The sequence below is a fragment of the Podarcis tiliguerta genome, assembly GCF_965153285.1.
Source record: "Podarcis tiliguerta genome assembly, chromosome: 5".
Classification (NCBI taxonomy): domain Eukaryota; kingdom Metazoa; phylum Chordata; class Lepidosauria; order Squamata; family Lacertidae; genus Podarcis; species Podarcis tiliguerta.
Window position 1 is genome coordinate 69,203,849 of NC_139538.1, and position 22,820 is coordinate 69,226,668.

The following is a 22,820-nucleotide window of genomic DNA, read 5'->3' on the forward strand; positions in this document are numbered from 1 at the left end:
TTGTCTTATTTTATTGAAACCATATGGTAACCAGAGGAGCCAAGCACCCCACCTTTTCGCCTGCCAGGCGTCGGCGAAGGCTTCGTGCAATCTGGGCCTCCCCCTCCCCTTTCTCCTCTTGCAGGCTGCCGCGGCCAACTGGCGCGCTGTTTGGTTTGAGGAGGGCTCGTGGAGATAACAGGGCCGTCTGGCTTCCCTTTCCCACACAAACTGTGTCAATACAATCTTAGGCACGCACACACACAGACACACAATCCATTAAAGGAGAGAGAGAGAATAACTGGCACCGGGTTCATCCGCATCCCTGAAAAGAAGGCATTCCCCCATTATTATTTTTGGAGAGGTGAGAGGGCGACCATATGTCCCCATCTGAGGTAACCCAAGACGCACGTGGAACACTTGGGAAAGGAAATAGACCCCCCCCCCAAACAACCCCACACACAAAATGAACCCAGACAAGGGAAAAGGGTTAGTCCAAGTGGCCGGAGCTTTGTGCTGACACGTTCTCCCCCGCTTCCCTCTATACACAGAGAGAGACACACAAGATCTCCCCATTCAGCGGCGGACAAACGAAGCTTTGAGAGGAGCTGAGCTGCGCTCAATGTCGGGGAAAGGTACAAGGGCGCAGCGCAACACCTGTTGCGCCCTCCAAGACTTCTCAGCGCCCTGCTCGCTCATTCTCTTTCCCCGCCCCAAGCCAGGAGGAAACTGGCGAGGAGGAGGTGGGGGAGACCATTAGCTGGAAACCGTGATTTGTGAGGCCATATGTTGAGCCGCCACATATGGATGCTCTTCAGAAGGCACACAGAAGGAACAGCTGCCGCTCCTGACATACCTACCCAGAAGAGATAACTGGGGAGCCACCTCTTGGCGTCCTCCGCTCTCTCTCACACACACAACCGGTTGACAAACGAGAACCCCGCTAATATGGCTGAGAACAAGGCCTCGATTGCGAGGGAAGGGCTTCCTTGTCCAGTTCGACAGATGCTCTTTATTTCCCACTCCGCTCCATTTCCCCCCTTCCCCAGTTTAACTCATCCGCCAGGAGGGTTTGCTTGGAGCGCAACCGCCGGGCGCAAAAGTGGAGAGGTGGCTCTCTTCCCGCCATCGAAAGGGGGCAGCGAAACCATCTCTAGAGCCAGGAGGAAGGAGGCAGCTCCCTCTCCAAGACCCCCACCACCCATCCCAAGAGGAGAGGCGCCTTCAGTCTGTCAGGAACAGAGACGTTCTGCTGGAAATCGGTGCGCTCTCACTTGTTGAGTTCGTGTGGGGTCTGATGAGGCTTCTGGAAAGAAAGCGCTTTGCGGGGACGGGATCCCAGGCCAGGTCTTGTTCGGAGATGGATAGTTATTTGACTCTATCAACAACCCGCTACCGTTCTTATTCTCCATCCAGAAACACAGTGGGAGGAACTGGCCTCTGGTGGAGTTTGGTCAGGTATCACCAGGGTTGAGAACACCTTTTTCCTGTCACAGGGACACATTCTGGTCTAGACAACCTTGGCAGGAGGACGGAGGTGGTTGAATACCCCCGGAGGGAGAGACTAGAGGCCAAAGTGGCTGGAGCAATGATTACCCCTTTGTTGAGGGACCTAATTTCGACATGCACTTTCTTACTTCTCACTGTCCTGCACCCAAGCAAGCAAGCAAGAAACAGTATGGGAGCTCAAGGATACATTGCAGCTAAATACTCTCAAAGGGTGTGCAAAGCAGGGGCAATGGAGAGTTTGTTCTGGGGGAGTCCCCAGGGCCAGACAGAGAGAGCTGAAAGGCCACATTTGGTCCCCAGACCTGAAGTTCTCCATCCTTGTTGTTACATCTGGCCTTAATGGTCTTATGGCTCTTTAGTGCATCATGTCACTTCCTCCAAAATGTGGTAAACTCGGGTAGCTGTGTTTGGGGACCCTCCTCCTCAGCCTTCAGAGTGAGGCCCTGGACTTCTGCCCTAAAGCACCACATGCTGACCATGTATTATAGCACTGGTGGAGGTGAGAAAGTGACAGCCCTGATTTTGTCTGGATTTCTGTGCCTTTATCTGTGTAGATTTGGATCCCCCTTGGAACCAACAGTATCATAACGGGCAGCTTACAAAGTGATGGAACATGAGACCCAGGGTTGCATCTCATTGGGGGGGGGGTCCTGGTTTGCAAATATGGCTAGCGAATGGATTTCTTCTGTTAGCAATGGTGGAGCAGAGGACTTGTATTGAAATCAAGAGCAAACACACTGCCAAAAACAAAACAGAGCAAGGTTAGAAATGGACTGCCAGTTTTGGAGCATGGTGGAGGCAGGGACCCATTTAGGTAAACTGGAGTTTCACTGTTTTGCTTCCTGCAAAAGTCTTGGAAAGGAAGGAAGAGGATCACCCAGCTTCTTTGGGGAAGACACTTGGCGATGCTCAGGAAGGGGTACTGAAGTTCCCCCCAAGCAATCCAGAGACAATGATGAAGGAAATTGTGTTTTGTTCAATGGCACTCTGAGAACAGGGATGGGGAACCTGTCTCATTCCACCTGTAGTTGGACTCCATCTCCCATCAGTGCCAGACAGCATAGCCAATGTCACGGGTGCTTCCCAGCCAACGAATGCGCATGGTAGAGAGCTAACTCTTTATCATCAGAGATAACAGTTACAGTCGCTTCCACAGCTCTGGAGACCATCACACACTAATCTGGCATCCAGGCATCTATTCCCAGGTCTGCACTCTATAGAGCAGTTGCAACAACTGGGGACCACTCCCCCTCCACCAGCTTATGTACCTTCCCCTGACGGGTTGTCCAAACATAGCTGGGGACTGCACCTGAATGAAAGATGCTGTTTCTGCTCTACCTGCTTCAATTCTGTCCTGGTTCTGGGAGTGGTGTGGCAGAGGGTGGGGAAGCACCCAGTCCATTTGCCTGGGCTGCCTTGTCATCCTCTTCTTCCAGCTCTAAAGCTCCCCCCCCCCCCGCCTCTGATTCTTGCCTCCTGGCTGGTACAGGTCCCCACAGGCCACTGCCCTCCTCTCCTGAGCCAATAGTCAGGGATGATGGGAGTTGTGGTCCATCAACAACTAGAGGGCCACACATTCCCCAACCTTGCCTTAGAAGAACCTGGAAAATGATGGAGAAGTTCCAGAAACAGTTCCTATAATGGTGCAAAACGCCTTCCATCTTTCTAAAGAAACATCCAGTTGTTAATCTGAAAAAAACGGATAGGAAACTTCCTAAGAAAATAGGGAACAAGCACCATTATCTGATCACAACAAGTGATGAATTTTGGCACTCTGGAAAATTGTTCTGCATTAAGTGCACCAGGTTAATTCTTTTTCTATTCCCCCGTGCAACAACCATCAGACCTAACCAATTTCAAACCCTGTTTGTTGTATCTAGGTTTGGAGTTGGTTGTGTTCAGTGATTTGGTTTGAAATCGATTTGTTGGATTATGGTTTTTTTAAATATAAAATAATCCTTAAGCTAATGTGGGGAGGATCGAACCAGAAAACACACACACACACAGTGTCTCAGTCTTCTAGTTCTGTGAGGATTTATTGGAAACACTTCTCATTCAAATTGGTGCCACCACTGTTTATGGTATGAGGAGAGGAGGGGCAGCACCTGAAGCAGTCTAGTGCAAAATGCCAATGCAGAGATGAAGAATGATGCTTGCAAATTTGCAAGTCAAATTAGAGGGTTTCTCGCCTTGGACAAAGACTCATATTTGACTTTGTATCCTTCTCATCCCTATGCACTTTGGCTGTACACACAGAAGAGCTTTTCTGCTGTGAGGCATGCTAATGGCACGCACGCATGCACGCACGCATGCACGCATGTGCGCACGCATGCACGCATGTGCGCACGCATGCACATGTCATCTCCTCAGTCCCCCAAAATCAACAGAAGGAAGGAAGCATCCATTAGTCCTCCTCTGGACAAAAGCACTCCAACCCTACTACCTCGTCTGAAGTATCAACTAGGTTGCAGCAGCAAAGGCCCCAGACCTACATGCAACCTGGAGAGGGAAGCCAAATGAGCCAAAGACGTTACCATACACCTTATGTTCCTTGAAAATAAGTAATTCTTTCATATATATAGATATATAGAGTGGAGCAGCAAGCAGCAGGTGCAAGCTATCTGAGCAGTGAGCACCTGAGATTGCAGCAGCACAATTCATTAGTGGGGACCCAGTTCTGCCTCCCCTTTGGAGCTTCGTCCCAGCGCATATCAGACAAGTATCTTCTCTCTTGCCTCTTGATCCAAAGACTTCCCTTTTTCAGCAAGCCTTCAGAAAACTTTATCACAGTTTGTGTCTACGATGGATTCCAATTTTTTTCCATGGATGTTCTGCTTTTGTTTTAAACTGTTTTTTATATTTATGACTTTTACATTTGTTATATATATATATATGCAATTGTTTTGTTGTTTTTGACATATGTACCTGTTTACTATGTGAGGAAGTGAGGTCAGCAACCCTAAGAGGGAAAGAAAGTCAACACAGGTCAGCACAAGGGCAGGAAGTTTGGTGGTCCTTCTCTCTAGATAGCCTTTCTTTCTTAAATATTTTTTATTAAAGATTTCCTTGGTTTACAAAAGTAGTGCGTTGCTCTTTTTTTTAGGTTGTAAAGTATTTTCTACTGATCAGTTACATTTGATATGAGACATTAGTGTTGTATACAGTACAGTGGTACCTCGGATGCGTACAGACGCTTCAGGTTACAGATGCTTCAGGTTACAGACTCCGCTAACCCAGAAATAGTACTTCGGGTTAAGAACTTTGCTTCAGGATGAAACAGAAATCGTGCTCTGGCGGCACGGCAGCAGCAGGAGGCCCCATTAGCTAAAGTGGTGCTTCAGGTTAAGAACAGTTTCAGGTTAAGAACGGACCTCCAGAACAAATTATGTACGTAACCAGAGGTACCACTGTAATTAGGGTGGGGAAGAAGAGGGGGGGGAGGCTGGTGGTGGTGAGACTCATATTCTCTTATATAGTGTACATGATGGCCCTTGTGGTCTTTTCCAACTCTATGATTCTATGACTCTATGATTCTATGATTCTATGTGGGGATTTGCGTCAGTGTTTACTGGTTAGGTTCTCTTCCTATTCGCTTATTTCATTTTCTTGGTAGGGAGAGGGATTGGGGGGGGCAGTGTGTAGTTGGTTGTCTGTTGTTGGCTGCAGTGAAGTTTGTTTGCATTTGTGAGTGGGGGGGGGGGGAGGAATTGTTGGGGCGGCTTTAGGCAGAGTGGCTTATCCAGCTCTGTAGCCTCCCACTCTATATCTGGAAAGCTGTTGGATTCAGGGCTTGTCACAGTTTGAGACCTGAAAGAGCAACCCTTCCCCCCTTAGTCTCAGACCCATGAGGTTCTTCTTCAGGTGCTCCCCGCCCCGCCCCCCCCCCACCCGAATGAAATAGCATTATTATTATTATTATTATTATTATTATTATTATTATTATTATATTTGTATACAACCCTATTGCCATAGGTGTCAGGGGGCTACCCAACATAAAATTACACTATAAAATATGAATGGGGAGAGCAGGGCCGGATTTAGATGAAGAGAGGCCCTAGGCTACTCCACTTGTGAGGCCCCTCCCCAGCCTCATGTCTAGAAGAAAATGGAAGAGTGTTATAAACAAAACTGAGTGAAGCCAAGGATGACGATGAGTATTTAAAATTCTGCAATTCACAATTTCTCCTCTAAAGGACCTAAGATGTTATTGTTTAATACCATGGTGATTTTTAAAAATGCATAAAATTAACACTGAAAAACCTTTGCAATAACTGAACTTTGTAAACCTTTTGTGGAATAAGCATTATTTTTTAGGAAACTGAAGTTGTAATGTTATTATTAAAAAAACCACCTTGAGTTTACAGTTTATATTGCCTGGGAAGTGTAAATAATATGATCATGGTTACCTGACAGTGTGGCACTTTTAGAATCTACTTTATGTTACCATTAAAATGTCAGTTTTAAAATACATATTAAGAAGTAAACTACAACCATCAAATACAGTAAGGCTAAAATGTATATTTTCTAGCCTTCCTCATAGCAAAATCATCCAAAACTTCATCAAAACTTGTTTGTCTAAGTTTGTCACTTTCAAAGTACAGACACAGGACTACTACTCCTCTCACAGATGTTTTGTGGCCATTTGCAACTGTAGCTGCTTCTGATGAGTTATCATTTAACTCTTGGGGGGGGGGAATTAGCATCACACATCATGTGCATGGAAGTTGCCGAATCAATTAATCAACTAGTAGGTTTGCTCAAGTGTGTTGCAGGTAGAAATACTGTTTGTAATGAAGTGAGAGCAGTAGTTTACTTGCTCGAATTAACAAATAAGAAAGTTTTGAGAATTTACATGCTAGATTAAAATTGATTAATTCATTGAGAAGGGGATTGTAAGAAAAACACTGGGGCCTAATTTGAATAGTAGAGTGCCTGGTATCTGGTGGGCCAAATCACTCGTCAGGAGAGCTATGAGATTCAGGCGAGGGTCAGATGCCTTGTCAATCCCAGCAGGTATGTAACAGGAAGACTGGCCTGGCCAGCCCTGGCCGCCAGAAGGGATACAATTTACGAGCTTTCTTCATTATCTGCACAGCAGAGGGTGTTCAGTCAACTGTGCAAAGGCTGAGCTGAAGTGTTCCCTGCTGGTTACCTGCTTTCAGCAATAGGGGTTGCTGTTTGGTAGTACCCAATTGGTTAGCTGTCAGATTCTAGAGTTCCCTATTGGTGGCTCTCAGGTAATTCACAAAATACAGAGTCCATTCATAAAACACGGTGTTCATTCATAAAGCAGTAACATAAATCTCCATTGGTACATATTGAGTGTATATTTCAGCAGTTGAATGTACAGGTTTATGGCTATGCTGTAGTGAAGAAGAAGAGTTTGGATTTGATATCCCACTATATCACTACCCTAAGGAGTCTCAAAGCGGCTAACAATTTCCTTTCCCTTCCTCCCCACAACAAACACTCTGTGAGGTGAGTGAGGCTGAGACTTCAAAGAAGTGTGACTAACCCAAGATCACCCAGCAGCTGCATGTGGAGGAGCGGGGAAGCGAACCCGGTTCACCAGATTACAAGTCCACTGCTCTTAACCACTACACTACAGTGGTTATGTGACTGTGAATAAAACGTGACTGGGCTCATCATCTTGTGGTTTGGGGGGAGGTGACAAAACTGATTTCCAATAAGTGACATCCCCCTTTAGTTCCATAACAAGTCCTTGAGTCTGTACTCTGAATAGTGACACCAGGAACCTAGAAAGTGCAGGGCTTGTCAGTCCAACCCCTGCACAGTCTCATAAGGGCTGACCTTAAGGCAATTGGAGCAATTGGGCCAAATTGGGCCCCGTGGGCCGCTCCTAATGGGGCCCCTGCACCAAGGCAATGTAGATGGATTTTATTTATATCTATAAGGTTTTGCAGACTTTGGCTGTGAACTGGGGCCCTACCAAAAAAAATAAATAATAATAATTCAGGTTGGGCCCCACTGCTTCCAACTGGGCCCCACTGGCTAACCTTGAGTCTCATTTGCAATTTTGGGAGAGAGGAGATTGCCTGCTGGGGAATAGGCAGGCTGACCAGGCCCACAAGATTTAGAGGCCCAAGTTGTCCTTCTCTCGCATGAAGTCTTGGGTTTGCAGTTTTGGGAGAGGGGAGACTGCCCACTAGGGAGCGGGCGGGCTGGCAAGGCCCCCTAGATTTACAGGCCCTAGGCTTTTGCCTATACATAAATCCAGCACTAGGGGAGAGAGCCTTTGTGGCGTTGCCCCCCCCCCCCCATTTTTATGGAATTCCATCCCAAGAGACGCTGGCCTGGGCACCTGCAGCGCTATCCCTTCAGCCTCGGGCAACAATATTTGGATTCTCCCAGACTTTTGAGTTTTATCTCTGCTGCCTTTAATTTCTTGCTTATTTGGTGGCTGATGTTATTATTTTATTGCGTTATGCGCTGCCCTGGGAATCATTGGCTGAAGGGTAGTTTACAAATATATAAAAACAAACCAAAATGAAAATTTACATGCACATAGCAAATTATTGGCGTTGCTACACTGGTGCAAATGGCTAAATAACATGGGATGCTTGCTGGATATTGAATTATGAACCACGGATATCAGTAAATGTCTGGGGGGGAAATTATTCTTTTTCAGTGCTTAATAAAATTACATCTCTCTGGAGTTCTCCGATTTGAATCCAGATTTTCATCAATTTAGTCAGCTTCATTCAGCGTTGGCAATTTTCAGTTTGGGTTAGAAAACCATAGCATTTGTAGACACCCAAAATCATAGCCTTGGAAAGATTATTGTCCAGTTGTCCCTTCCTTAGTATCAGGTATCATTATCCACCATGCTACCCCAGAAAAACACATGCAGTTCAGATCACAGCCTGTCATAAGCAGAGAGCAGATGCTTGTGCCACCCATAAGGTGCCTGCAGAGCAAAGGTGTCATGAACTGGCAGGAAGATGGGGAGGAGGAAGAGGTTTCCGGCAAGGGGTGTGGCCAGGACTAGGACACACCAGGGCAAGCTGGAGATAGGAGTACATGGTGACAGAGGGTGGCAAAGGGATGGGGGTCAGTGCACAGGAACCAGAGCAACAGGACCCATCACCAGAGCCAGAGGAACCCCTGTCTCCATGGACACGGCAGGCTCTGAGGTGTAGGGAGCAATTCCAGGAGGCAGAGGCAGGCAAGGGCCCACAGCCCAGCTCCCTAGGTGGCCAGGTGGGACTCATTAGCTCTGGGTTGTGATTCCTCAACTGGAGTAGGCTTGGAGCAGGTGAGGGTCATCTGCCTCGTCAAGCCCAGATGCTGCAATCAGCAGGCAAAGTACAAAAGGGAAGCAGAGCTGAGGGGCTGTGTCTGCTCAGCTGCCCGTGGTTGGGCCATGGCTCGGATCCTGCAGGATCTCTGTGGGACTGTTCTTTGGTTTTTGACTCTGGACGTGTGGATTGGCCCTGGACTGGGAACTTGGCATACTGACTTGCTGCCAGGTAGGCCAGGGGTTCAGGGCAGTGTGTGTGTTTGCAAAGAGGGCTGCAAAATAAGGGAAGGGGGAAGGTACAGAAATAGGGATGATCCATGTGCAACAGAGAGTTGAGAAAAGTAAGGAGGAGGGGGAAAGAAAAAGGGATTGAAGGTGGAATAGAGGTTGTCCACAAAAGAACGTGAGTCTTGGATTGAAAAAGGTTATCCATCCCTGATGTATTTATGGGATTGTGCTGCATGGCACCAGTCCACATATGACTTCCTCTGTCACCTTGCTGTTATGTCAAGGGCACTGACTATAGGGACTCAGCCAGACTGGTAAAGAAAAGGCGATTTATATGTGTTGTATATGCAATATAACATTGTGCCACCAGATGGCAATGTGGAGTCCCGTTTTTCTCTACTTGTTTTCCCTGTTTAAATTTACAATGCTTTAAACTGAAATTCTTCTTTGATGTGTCTAAATCCAGCCTTGGAAAATATTTTTCAACTGAGGGCCACATTGTCTCATGAGCAACCTTCCAGAGGCCGTTTGTCAGTGGTGGGTGGGGAAAGAGGCAAAAGTGGGAGGAGCAACAGGTGTGATGCTTTCCTGTGTACAATAGGCAACATTCCAGCCACACCAGGCTGTACATTCCTCTCTATCCAGGCAAACAAGGGATGTGGTTACAGTTTGGGAACACTTCCAGTAGACCAAGGCCCTCAAGGGTGCATGGAGCAGAACCGGGGAGCTCTGGAGCCTGGGAAGAAGGGCTGTGGCTTGGGGAAAGTCCAGAGAGGCTTTCAGAGCTGTATTCGGCCCTCTGGCTGAGGTACCCCACCCCTACGAGATAGTACACGTGGCTGAGGGGCTGCAGATGCAACACCTGTTAATCATCCCATAAACAGTACATCTGAATAACTGTTCATGTGCATTTGCTGAAGGTGTCCTGTATTGACATTCAGCAGGTCACCCTTGGTGACCTCAGAGGTGGAGAACCTGTGGACCTCCACGAATATGGTTGGATTACTACTGAGCCCAACCCAAAGCATTTTGCTCCCTTAGTTGCAAAAGGTGGAATGTCCCCCGCTTCATGTACAGAAGATGGCAAGACAGCACTTGACTCCTATTTCAATACTGGCAGTGAGAATCTTCCACTGCAATTGAGGGCAGCAGGCTCCTTCAGGGAGGGACATAAAGCAGGCTGCAGGACGCACAACAGCTCTGTCTACTCTGCACCCCTCAGCATTTGCTGCCTGAGGCAACTGCCTCAATTTGCCTCATGGCAGGGCTGTCTCAGGCTCCTCTCCCCAAGCTGAGGTTTATAGTACCCAAAGCCTGTTGAGGTTGTTTTTTTCAGCAGCTCAGATATAATATCCCACATGCCTATTTAAAAAACACAGTAACGAAACATTAAATGCCCAACTATTTGCTGCCTACCACCCTGGAATCAATTTCCTGAGGCTGTTGCTTCATGAGAGAGCTGACCCAAGACTCGACTCCCACCACTTAAGATTATTGGCCATGCTGGCTGGGGCTGGTGGTAGAGCCCAACAACATTTGGAAAGTCACAGGCTCTCCAGCCAAGCTCTAGAAGCACCTCAGTGAGAACTGCTGCACAGAAGATGTGAAATTTATCCAATGCAGAGAGACAATCGTACCCACAAGTTAAGTTTAGGTAGGAGATCAGTGGCAAGATCAACCCATTCATACAGAAATGATCATTAATCAAAAGGGAAGTGGCCTATTTGTTTCCAATGTAACCAATGGAGAGAGAGGTGAGATATGCAAAGCTCCCCTTTTTGTCTCAGTTGCTTGCCGCAAGCTGAAACAATGTGGTTTGCCTCCGAAAAGCTGGTTTAAAATATGTCCTTTCCTTACCCAACTCTTTCTCTCTCCATCTCCCACTTTGTGTACATACACACACACACACAGTTAGAAAGATCTATGGTGTTTTTAAAAAGGGAAATAATTAATTACTCAGCTAACTTGAAAATGCTTTGGAATAATCAGTCACTAATTCACTGAATAGGAAAAGCTGCAAAGGGCTGTTATAAAAACGCCGCCAGTTGCATTCTAGCACAGTAAATCTTCGACCCTTTTTTAAGAGTGCCCTTTGTGTGTACAGTCCAAAGAAAGCGTAGGAGAAAACAGTGCCGTCTACAGAGAGAAAGGTCTCTGGGGTCTTCCTGGGCAACCTACACACATGCCTGGGGGTTAGCTAGCAACTGGGCCTGCATATAACCACCCTGTAATAAAGCAACAACAGAATGAATGCTCAAAAAAAAGACCAGTCGTAGCCCGACTAGCATGCAACTTTTGTGCAAGCAAATCAGGATGGATGTTGAACAAACAGGTCATTTGGAGTCTGTCTAAAGTAGGAGTAAGGGACCTGTAGCACAGATTTTGCTGGACTGCAACTTGAATCATCCCTGACCATTGGCTATGCTGTCTGGTGCTGATAGGAGTCACAGTGCAAAAACATCTGGAGTGTACAGATTCCCTATCCGTGGTCTAAAGGAAGAAGAAAAGAACAGGGTGTGCAGAATGACCTGGGGAAAGTGGGGATCTAGAAGGAAGCGTGGATGAAACTGTGATATTGCAGATGGAAGACAGTATCAGAGTGTGGTTTGTAGAGAGGAAAGGATGGATTGTAGAGACCTGTGCAGTAGGCAAATGGGAAATAAGTGCTGTGACCGAAGAGTGTCAAATAGCCCAGTGGTGGTACAGAGAAAGATAGTGCCACAGAGTGCATGGGGTGAAAAAGTTACTAAATTACTACTGCCCATAAAGGTAAAGGTAAAGGGACCCCTGACCATTTGGTCCAGTCGTGGCTGACTCTGGGGTTGCGGAGCTCATCTCGCTTTATTGGCCGAGGGAGCTGGTGTACAGCTTCCGGGTCATGGGGCCAGCATGACTAAGTCGCTTCTGGCAAACCAGAGCAGCACACGGAAACACCGTTTACCTTCCCGCCAGAGCGGTACCTATTTATCTACTTGCACTTTGACGTGCTTTTGAACTGCTAGGTTGGCAGGAGCTGGGGCTGAGCAATGGGAGCTCACCCTGTCGCAGGGATTCGAACCGCTGACCTTCTGATCAGCAAGTCCTAGGCTCTGTGGTTTAACCCACGGTGCCACCCGCGTCCCTACTACTGCCCATGAGCAAGTGTAAATCAGCTACTTTGTATGCCAGCTAGTGGTTTTGTTGGTGTCCAGAAGTCATAAACACGTCTAGGGATTTTGGTTTCTACATTTCTCAAATGACAACAAATGGATACGAATAGGCTGATAATGGAAATCTCCAGTGATTTGGAAAGATGGGCACTACCCAGACTTGGTATTCGGGGCTAAGGTTAGCGCACTTAAAATGAATATTCTGCCATGAATAATATGTGTGCTGCATGATAATTTCCTACCTGTTCCTTAAGCATATCTTCAAAAGATCAGTGTGCTATTTCAGAAGTTTATTTGGGCTGATACTCTACCTCATTGACCCTCATAAAAGAATGCAGTTCCCTATGTTGGAACGAGAATTTCATAAGACGTATCTTTTAGCAAGCACAAACAATCAGCAAGTCTTTTTGGGTTAGTTTTAGATATGGCTTACATAAACACCCCTTTTTGAATGGGAGGTGTTGAGGATCTAGGTATGTAAAAAGAGCAGGACCTATATATCGCCTGCAATTTCAGCAGCCTGAGAGGCAATGGCACATAAGAATTTTTTAAGAGCCTTTAAGAGACTTGTACTGCAAGCTGGAGGTATCATAGGAACATAGGAATCTGCCTTAAACCAAGTTAGACAGTTGGTCCATCTAGCTGAGTATTGTCAACAGTGACTTGCGGCAGCTCTCCAGGATGAAATATCCACTATCTATTTTGCAATGATCTGACATTCTTAATACTCTCACTACATTTGAATGTACTCTTTATAAACACCAACTTTGCCTGAACAACCTATTTGGACACTTGGATGGCATGTATCAGTCTGAACGCTTAATGGATGTGTTGGTGTTTATTATTTTGTTAATGTACTGCCAGGTTTTGTTCTTCCTTGCGTTTTTATTGTGTTCCATTTCTTTTTCTCCCCTTTGTAAGTGAGATGATTTCTATTTAGCCAGCCCTGAGACCAGCCCATTTTCCAGTTAGCAGAAATTTTCATTTGAGCGGCCGATAATGCCACTAATTCTTTATGCACAATATTTGGATTGCTATGACTCTCTAGGGACAAGAGAGGTATCACTGGGTCTAAATTAAAATGCTGACAATCACATGGGGGGGGCAAATTCTGTCTCCCAAAAAGCTTCAGTAGGGATACAGCCCCATCACGTATGCCTGAATGACCCAAGAGCTTCACAACCTCTCTGACATTTGGGGGGTAATGAATCGTTTATATGATAGTGTTTAAGGCACAGAATGCAGCCTGTGAGGGAATAGACCATGTAGCAAGACATTGCAATGGCGATGCAGTTAGGGAGCACAATACAGAAAGGCAACTATGCTATATAGACCATTACTCCCACCAGTTGCATCATTGGTGCTTCACTGGTCCATATTGGATAGGCTAGTGCTGCAATTGCATTTAAGTCAGGGGTGGGGAGAGAGAGAGATAAAGATGGGTAAGCAACTTGGAATAATAATATCATCATGTTGTTGTTGTTGTTGTTGTTGTTGTTGTTGTTGTTGTTTATACCCCGCCCATCTGGCTGGGTTTCCCCTGCCACTCTGGGCAGCTCCCAACAGAATATTAAAAACACAATAAAACATCAAACATTAAAAACTTCCCTAAACAGGGCTGCCTTCAGATGTCTTCCAAAAGTCAGATAGTTGCTTATTTCCTTGACATCTTCTGGGAGGGTGTTCCACAGGGTGGGCGCCACTACCGAGAAGGCCCTCTGTCTGGTTCCCTGTAACCTTACTTCTCGCAGCGAGGGAACCGCCAGAAGGCCCCCGGAGCTGGACCTCAGTGTCCGGGCTGAATGATGGGGGTGGAGATGCTCCTTCAGGAAGACAGGTGCATGCAGCAGTTTGGCAGTGATGTGCTCTGGATTTTCCAGAATAAGAGACATGAGTCCTTCTGAGAATGCTCCTAGCTTGACCCACCCCCTAGATACAGACATGCATTCACTCACACTCCTGGATAATGCATGACTAGTGTTGGCCTGAAAAGTGAACATGAAGCTCCCTCCAAGGAGTTGTAAACAAGGGTTGACTACGGTTTCCATTCCTGCAAAGGGACCGTATGTAGCCCCACCCCCACCCCCAATGCCCATGTCCTGAGAAAAATATGCCACTGCAAGGAAGGAGTTTTATGCTGCAGTTCTCCCAGATCACCACACGAGGCAGCTGAACATAACTCTTGTTCACAAGCTACTCCTGGGGTGCAGGATTAATTCACTTCATGCAACAGATGTTGGCTCACATGAGTACCAAAAAAATCCCTGTACACAGAGCGGAAAGTCTCTAATGTACTATTCTCCCTGACTGGTAGGCTAGTTTTCTAAGTGGATGGATTTTATTTTATTCTTAATTCCATCATGCAAACTCCCACTTGCAGTCAGATAAGCAGTTCAGACACAAGTTTATCCCCTCATCTGCTGTTTAAGAGAGCAAGGCCTAATAGGTGAGAGGGGTTTCCAGTGAAATTAAGGGACTTGCATAGCTCTAGCTCGGGGGTCGGCAAAGTTTACCGGCCATTCTCACGGAGATCGTCCGTGGGCCGGACTGGTGCAGCACGATGCTGGAAATTGCGTCTACACATGTCCGCAGTGCCGGAAATCGCTTCTGCACATGCCCAGACGCTGAAAATCATGCCTGCGCAGAAGTGATTTTCAGCGTCTGGACATGCGCAGACGTGATTTCTGGTATCTGCGCATGCACAGGTGCCATTTGTGGCACCACTCGGTGAGTGCCCGTGCCATGCTGGTTTAGCGCAGCACGCGGGCGGCTCAATCTGGGGGCGGTTCACGGGCCAGTAAGACGGTCTTCGTGGGCCGCATCCGGCCCATGGGCTGCACGTTGCCGATCCCTGCTCTAGCTTAACAGTCTTGGAATTTCAATGGTCTTCCAGTGTGCATATCCTAGAATACAGGTGTTCAGGTGCTCTTTGCGACTCAACCCTCTGTAATGGATTTTTTAAAAAAATATTCTGTACTAGCTGCATGTTTCAGAGGTTCCACACTGAAGGTGTTAGAGAATATTAGGCAAGATACCTGTGCTTGTGTCACACCATAAGCAACATAGCTTTGTGGCATGTTAAAGGCAGATTTATTACGGCATAAGATTTCATGGTTTCGTTTCAGCTGGAGGAAGAGCATTCTAGTTCACAAAAGCTTATGTCATAGTAAGTCTGCTATTCTTTAAGATGCCACAAGATTTTTGGTTGTTCTTATCGATCAAAGCTCTAAATTGGTCTGCTTGTCAGAGCTTGCACAGCTGAAGTTTCTGAATTGTTTTCAGAGGCAGCCCTACATATAACCCATTGCAGTAATCTTACCCTAAGACTCAGCTATACAGCTGCAAATATGTTTTAAGTGCATTATACAAGTGTGACACTAGATGGCGATGGTGAGCTCACGACAAATTCAATATATATTTCAAAACACTTTAAAAAAAGAAATTCACAGCGTTTTTGTGTGTGTCTAGAATAGATCATGGGTAGGCAAACTAAGGCCCAGGGGCTAGATCCGGCCCGATTGCCTTCTAAATCCAGCCCGCAGATGGTCCGGAAATCAGCTTGTTTTTACATGAGTAGAATGTGTCCTTTTATTTAAAACGCATCTCTGGGTTATTTGTGGGGCCTGCCTGCTGTTTTTACATGAGTACTGTAGAATGTGTCCTTTTATTTAAAATGCATCTCTGGGTTGTTTGTGGGGCATAGGAATTCGTTCACCCCCCAAAAAAAATATAGTCCGCCCCCCCCCCCCAAGGTCTGAGGGACAGTGACCAGCCCCCTGCTGAAAAAGTTTGCTGACCCCTGGTCTAGATTCCACCCCAGAGGTTACCAGAGCATAGATGGCAGAAGTTAGGCTATCCCTGTCCAGAGAGGGGCGCCACTGAGTCCACCTGAGCCTCAAGCGACAGCAAAAAGGATCCAAAAGTACCCCAAAAGTTGCGTACCTGCTCCTTCAGGGGGACTGCAACCCCATCCAGAGCAGGCAACCTCCCATATTGTTAGTGCTCACCGGGGCCTTTTTAAGGCTGGGAAAACATGCTTTAAATATTATAAGTAAAACATTAAAGTTTGCTTAAACACAAGAGACCAAAGGCTCGTCTAGACCAGCATCCTGTCCCGCACTTGCAAAGTCTTTGCTCCGTTTTGCAAGTTTTTTTGTTGCCTATAACTTTGGCCCAGTTCGGTCAAGAGGCAGAGATAACCCCAAGTGCTGGCGGGATCTTTTTCGGCATTTTTTTCACATGCGTCCTCTTCCGCAGCTGCTATTCCGAGCCTTTCACGAGGCCTCTACGCAACCCAGACGCTTCGCCCCTCTATTATAGATCGGCGTCCGGTGTGTACAACCCGAAGGCGGACACGTGAGGGGAAACCAAGTCGTGCGGTCGGAGAGGGCGGGTTGCAAGAGCTCGTATTACAGCCGAGGGGAGGAAAGGCTTCTTTCCCGCGAAGCCAGGGGCTTGGGGCGGAGCAGGTGGGCCCGTCGTGACAGGAACCCGGGAAGCGAGAGGAGCAGCAGCCCCGCAGCCCAGCCGGGAGAGGCGTCTTTCAGGCCCGAGGGGAACTCGGCCGCGCCCCGGACCCGCCTGGCCATGGGCCCCGAGCGCGGTGAGTCACGTCGAAACCCTCCGCGGCGAGCTGCCTTCCCCTCTCCCCGCCCGACGTGCGCGCACCCCGGGCCTGAGCTGCTTTCAGGCTGCAGTCCTAGCGAGGGCGCACCGCTGAAGACCGGGGAGCTTGCTTGGGAGAGGAAACGAGTTCCACCGCAAAGCTTCCTTTCTGCATTGTCTTATGCTCCATGGGAATCTGCCCCCGTGTTTCAACCCCACTGTTAAAATTAGGTGCAATCTGGGGGCGCAGGTGTTGCTGGACTGCCACTCCCAGCACCCCTGAGCATTGGCTAGGTTGGAGGGGAGTTGTAGTCCAGTTGGAACTGCAGAACCACAGGTTCCCCACTTCCTAAAATGTGATCTCCCCACTGTCCTTTTCTCTTTCCCCAATTCTCTTCCCCCTCCTTAACTCACCTGCATAAGAGCATCTTCATAAAATCATAGGATTGTATGGTTGGAAGGGGCCAGCAGGGTCATCGAGTTCTTCTTCTTTGGCGATCACTCGTAGCTGAGTAAGATTGTCTTCCATGAACCCGGTCTTAACAGTGAGTCCATAAGTGACTGTGGAGGCCAGTTCTGGATCCACATTGTCTTCAACAGTGGGGACATAAGTTTCTGGGTGGGAGTTGGTCGTGGTGAGGGTTTGCCAAACATGCCTTCCTCTTAGCATGTTTATCCCTTTTGTCCTGAGTTTGAGCGTCTTCAAAGTCCATGACACCTTTGGTAAGGGCTGTTCTCCAATTGGATCATTCACAGGCCATTGTTCCCCAATTGTCTGTGTTTATGCTACATTTTTTTAGATTTGTCTGGGGAGAGTCTTTAAACCTCTTTAAACCAGCATTACTTTCCATTTTTAAGTTTGGAATAGAGTAGTTGCTTTGATAGACAATAATCAGGCATACAAACAACATGACCAGTCCAACAAAGTTAATGTTGAAGAATCATTGCTTTGACACTGGAGATCTTTGTTTCTTCCAGTACACTGGCACCAGTTCACCTATCTTCCCAAGTGATATGTAAGTTTTTTGGAGACACCATTGATGGAATCTTTTGAGGAGCTGGAGATGGTGTTTATAAGTGGTCCATGTTTCACAAGCATACAGTAAGGTTGGTAGTACAATAGCTTTGTAAACAAGCATTTTGGTGTCCCTGAGAATGTCCCGGTCCTCAAACACTCTGAACTTCAATTGGGAGAAAGCTGCACTCACAGAACTCGTGCGATGCTGGATGTTGGCATCAGTGTCGGCCCTTGTGGAAAGATAACTTCCCAGGTAGGAGAAGTGATTGACATTTTCCAACGTTACACCATTGAGTTGGATTTGTGGTGCTGCAGAGGGGTTGTTTTGTGCTTGTTAGTGCAGCACTTGTGTTTTTTGGATGTTGAACAATAGGCCAAGCTTTCTGTAAGCTTCTGTGAAGATATTTAGGATGGTTTGGTCATCCTCTGAGTGTGCACACACCACGTCGTCATCAGCATACTGAAGCTCTGATGGAAGTTATGGTAACCTTGCTCTTTGCTTTCGGCCTACTCAAGTTAAAGAGCTTTCCATCTGTTTGATAATTATTTCTACTCCAGTGGGGAGTTTCCCTTCAACAAAGTGTAGGATTATGGTGATGAAAATAATAGATTCGGGGTGATAACAAAACCCTGTTTAACACCTGATGCCACTGTGAATGCTTCATTTTGAGAGCCATTATTTGCAATTGTTGCTCTCATGTTATGGAAGAGCTGAGGGATGTTCACAAATTTATCTGGGCAGCCAGTTTTCAGAAGGACAGTCCACAGGGCATTATGATTTAATGTCAAAGGCCTTAGTCAAGTCAATACAGGGGTTGGTTTTGCTCTCTGCATTTTTCTTGAAGCTGTCAAGCAGCGAAAATCATGTCCACTGTCCCCCTAGAAGGTCGAAAACTGTTTTGGGATTCAGGAACAGTAGCCTCAGATATTGTTAGGAGATGGTTTGCTAAGATCCTTCCAAGAATTTTGCCAGCCGCAGCTAATAGAGATGCCGTGAAAGTTTTTGCAATCCATTCTATCACCTTTTTTTAAAGAGTGGTAATTTTGGCATTCCTAAAGTCTGCTGGGATCTCCACTCTCGCTGAGATTTTTTTGATGAGCTTGTGAAGTTGTTGTGTAAGTTCAATTCTGCCTACTTTGAAGACGTCGGCAGGTATCCCATCAGGTCCGCTGGCTTTGTTGTTTTTCATTTGGTTAATAGCTGTACACAACTCTCCCAGATTTGGAGATAATGCAAGCTCATCTTGCACCAGCATAAGAGCATCTTCGTAGAATCATAGGATTGTATGGTTGGAAGGGATCTGCAGGGTCATCTAGTCCAACCCCCTGCAAGACAGGAATCTTTTGCCCAACGTGTGACTCTACCGACTGAGCTATGAAGAACACCATAGTTTTTGCCTGTTGTCAAACCCAGTAAATGATTTAGTTTATTGTGTGTAACCTTTAAGATTTAAGCCATTAAAAAACACCCTACACTAAAAGATGTAACATGTCAATATGAAATTGTCTTTGCAGTTACACAAATATCCTAACCCAGTGGTTCCCAGACCTTTCACCCACACAACAACTTCTTAAAAATTGCATAACAGATTTTCTGCCTGCTGTTGCAACTGTATTGCTCTGTACTAGATGCTGTCTGGTTTCTAATTGTATTTTTATTGCTTCTTTTGTTTCAATTATTCATACTTTATCATATTACCATTTGGATTCTACAGAATACAATACAAAATACAACAATAATAAAGATGCAATATAAGGAATAAAAGAAGCAATAAAAACAGTTAAAATCAATATGAACATCTAATGCTCTGTGGCCACTGTTCTTCACAGACCACTTGAATAAATGGTGGTCTGTGCAACATAGTTTGGAAACTCCAATCCTAACCCTTTTGGTGATACTCTTTCAATTGATTGCAGCAGGATTGGGAAACATGCGCCTCTCTAGATATCACTGCTCAGCATCCTTGGCCATTGACCATGCTGCCTAGGGCTGAGGGAAGTCCAACTGGAAAGGCCAGAGTCTCCCTACCCTGTGCTAAGTTACAGGCACACACACAGGAGGCGTGGGAGCATATCAGAAGTGTGCATGGCGTGGTTCTCCTGTTATACCAGCCTCCCCCAACCTGGGACCCTGCAGTTGCTTTGGGTTGCAATTCACAGCAGCAGCAATCAACCTGCAGTGTCACAGCAGTTGTTGTTTGTGGGTGCAATGAATCCATGTAGGAATATGGGGGTCATCCACACATGTGTGCCACAGCAGTGCATGAGAGGTTGCTACTGGAACCGAAAGGTCAACCTCTCCCAAGGTGCAGGCAGGCAGATTTTGCATGCCTGCAGTTGCTCTCTTGACCCAGTTCCCAGCCTGTGCAGAGTAGTGAGGTAATTTGGAACAAGCAGCTGACAGAGATGATGATGGTTGTTTGGAAGCCACCTTTGATATCAGCAGATGTGTGTGAAGCCTCAAGCAGGCACAAGTATTGGGATGTCAGATGCACATCCGTAAAACAAGTACCTTTTTATGTGCCGAGGCTCTGAATGAGCCACTGTGCCTCCGGCTCCTTTGGTTTCCTGCATTCCATTAGCTGTCCAAAGTCATTTTGCCCCACAGCAGGTTGAGGAGACTAGTGGAAGTACACAACCTGCATACACCCTATACATTCAAAGCACATGTAAAGCCCATGACTTCGCCCCAAAGAATCCTAGGAACTATAGTTTGCCCTCCTCACAGAACTGCAGTTCCCAGCACCCTTAACAAACTACCGTTCCTGGGATTCTTTGTGGAACTCGGGTGCTTTAAATGCATGGGGTGCATGCAGCCCTTATTTAAGTGGTGAAATATTTTGCTTCTGAATATAATACAGACATAGACTAGAGCATGACTTAGGCATTAATGTGTGTGCATTTATATTTGGTAGGTGGAACTGCTTGGTGCTGATAGACCATTCTGCTGAGGTCCTGGGAGAAGCACAGTTTTGAAAGAGGCTGTACATGGGGCTAACTCTTCAGGTAAGAGCATGCATCAGGCTACTTCAGGTGGTGGCTTGTGTGTCTTCCATTAGAGGCAGGCTTTGAAAAAACACTTCAATAGAATCTCGCAGAATTGTAGAGTTGGAAGGGACCCGGGGGTCATCTAGTCCAACCCCCTGCAATGCAGGAATCTCAACTAAAGCCTCTATGACAGGTGGCCATGCTAGGTCTACAGAGCTTGCCTGGCCTGAGAGTCAGCCCCCGTGTGCCCCCTTCCGAGGCAGCCGTGGAGGGTTTCAACACAAGAACAGACTCCTCGGTGGTGACTCCCCACTTGCGGAATGCTCTCCTCAGGGAGGCATGCCTGGCAAAAGCATTTTTATTCTCTCAAGCCTTTGGGGCCTTAATTTTCTGCTTCTCTTTTAATGGGGTGGTGATGAATTGGATCTGCTCTTTTATGTGGATAATTGGTGAGGATTTTAGGCTTGGCTTTTGCCGGGTAATCTCAATTACATTAGGTCTTATTTGATACAAACGAACTCTCATATCCTAATCAACATAAAGAAGCCTTTCTCTTTCCTGATTTTTCCTATTGGACACGGTTGAGAATCCTTGTTCACCACACCATGTTGTGGAGAGCTGTAGAAGAGTTGTTCATACTCTTGAAGAGAGGCATGGATACTGTTTCTGCTTTTATATATAAAAACTATTTTGATACTATCTTATACTACACTGAAATGTTTAAATGTTTCTTTAATTGTCCCTGAATCTTCCTGCCACACTTGCCATCCTCTCCTGCCACCCCAGTGTGGCGCACCACACCCTTTAAGAACCACTGGCTCAGAGGAACAATCTCATTTTTCTCCCTCTCTTCCCCCACCCTCAGTAAACCAGTCACACTCGTTCAGACCAATCCTGTGTGAGCTTATTAGGAAGCAAGCCCCTCTGTGTTCAGGGGGGCGTAAAGGTAAAGGGACCCCTGACAGTTAAGTCCAGTCGCGGCTGCAGTGCTCATCTTGCTTTACAGGCTGAGGGGGCCGGCGTTTGTCCACAGACAGTTTTTCCGGGTCATGTGGCTAGCATGACTAAGCCGCTTCTGGCGCAACGGAACACCAAAACCAGAGCAGTGCACGGAAATACCATTTACCTTCCCGCCGTAGCGGTACATATTTATCAGCTTGCACTTTTTGGCATGCTTTTGAACTGCTAGGTTGGCAGGAGCAGGGACCGAGCAACAGGAGCTCACCCCGTCATGGGGATTCAAACTGCTGACCTTCTGATCAACAAGCCCAAGAGGCTTAGAGGTTTATACCACAGCGCCATCTCAGTGGGGCTTACTACCCAGTAAACGTGCATAGAATTCTAGCCTCAATATATTTGGGACGGGAGGGACAAAAACTTCCAAACAGACTTTAGCTCAGTTGTGGCATTTCCTTTTCTTAAAATCAGCTGTTCCAGGCGACAGACATGCAAATAAATTTGTTGGGCTACTGCTATGTTCTTTTTTTGTTCCCTCATGTAGTCCCCCCCCCCTAAGTTTTGAGTGACCATTGGTGCTGGAGGAAGAAGAAATGGCTAAGTGTTGCAGTTACTGTTCCTTCTCACCACCCACTAGCATCTGCTGCCTGAGGCAGATGCCTCATATTGCCTAACAGTAGAGCCAGTCCTGTGCGCAGAAGATGATAGCCTTTTTCTCCATGTTGTGAAAACCTTCACCCATTGACTTCTGCAGCTGAAGCCGCTGTGGAAGGCACAAAACTAGCCAGTCATTTCTCTGGCCTACACTGCATTCCCATGAGGAACAATCCAAAGGCATTGCATCATTTCACCTCTGCCCCTTCTCATGTGTTTGCAGACAGAACGAAGCAGAAATGGAGTTGCATGCTCCTCTAAAAAACAACATTAAGTCTTGCGTCACCTTAAAGACAACAGAGTTATTAGTTGTTATGGTTTCACGATACACTTTGCCTCCTGCAACGGGCAGAAACACCTGTAGAATTTGTTACACTGAAATTCCTGAATACTCTCTGTGAGGAGGTCTGCCACTCCTTTGCTCCTCCTTCAATTGAACTCTGCCAAAGATGAAGTGTGCCGAACTTATTTT

General features: G+C 46.7%; 1 protein-coding gene across 5 annotated transcripts in view; it reads left to right on the plus strand.

Moving 5' to 3' along the window:
- The first annotated feature begins 16,315 nt into the window (after nucleotides 1-16,315).
- LOC310677233 (broad substrate specificity ATP-binding cassette transporter ABCG2-like) overlaps nucleotides 16,316-22,820 on the plus strand; it is a 30,564-nt gene continuing 24,059 nt past the window's right edge. For 2 of the 5 annotated variants that reach the window (XM_083439796.1, XM_083439800.1), the window contains exons 1-2: nucleotides 16,371-16,729; nucleotides 20,665-20,755. The gene's annotated coding sequence lies outside the window, so the exon portion shown is untranslated. Of the gene's footprint in view, nucleotides 16,730-20,664; nucleotides 20,756-22,820 lie in introns of all 5 variants that reach the window. The other 3 variants (XM_083439799.1, XM_083439798.1, XM_083439797.1) reach the window with 3 other exon arrangements.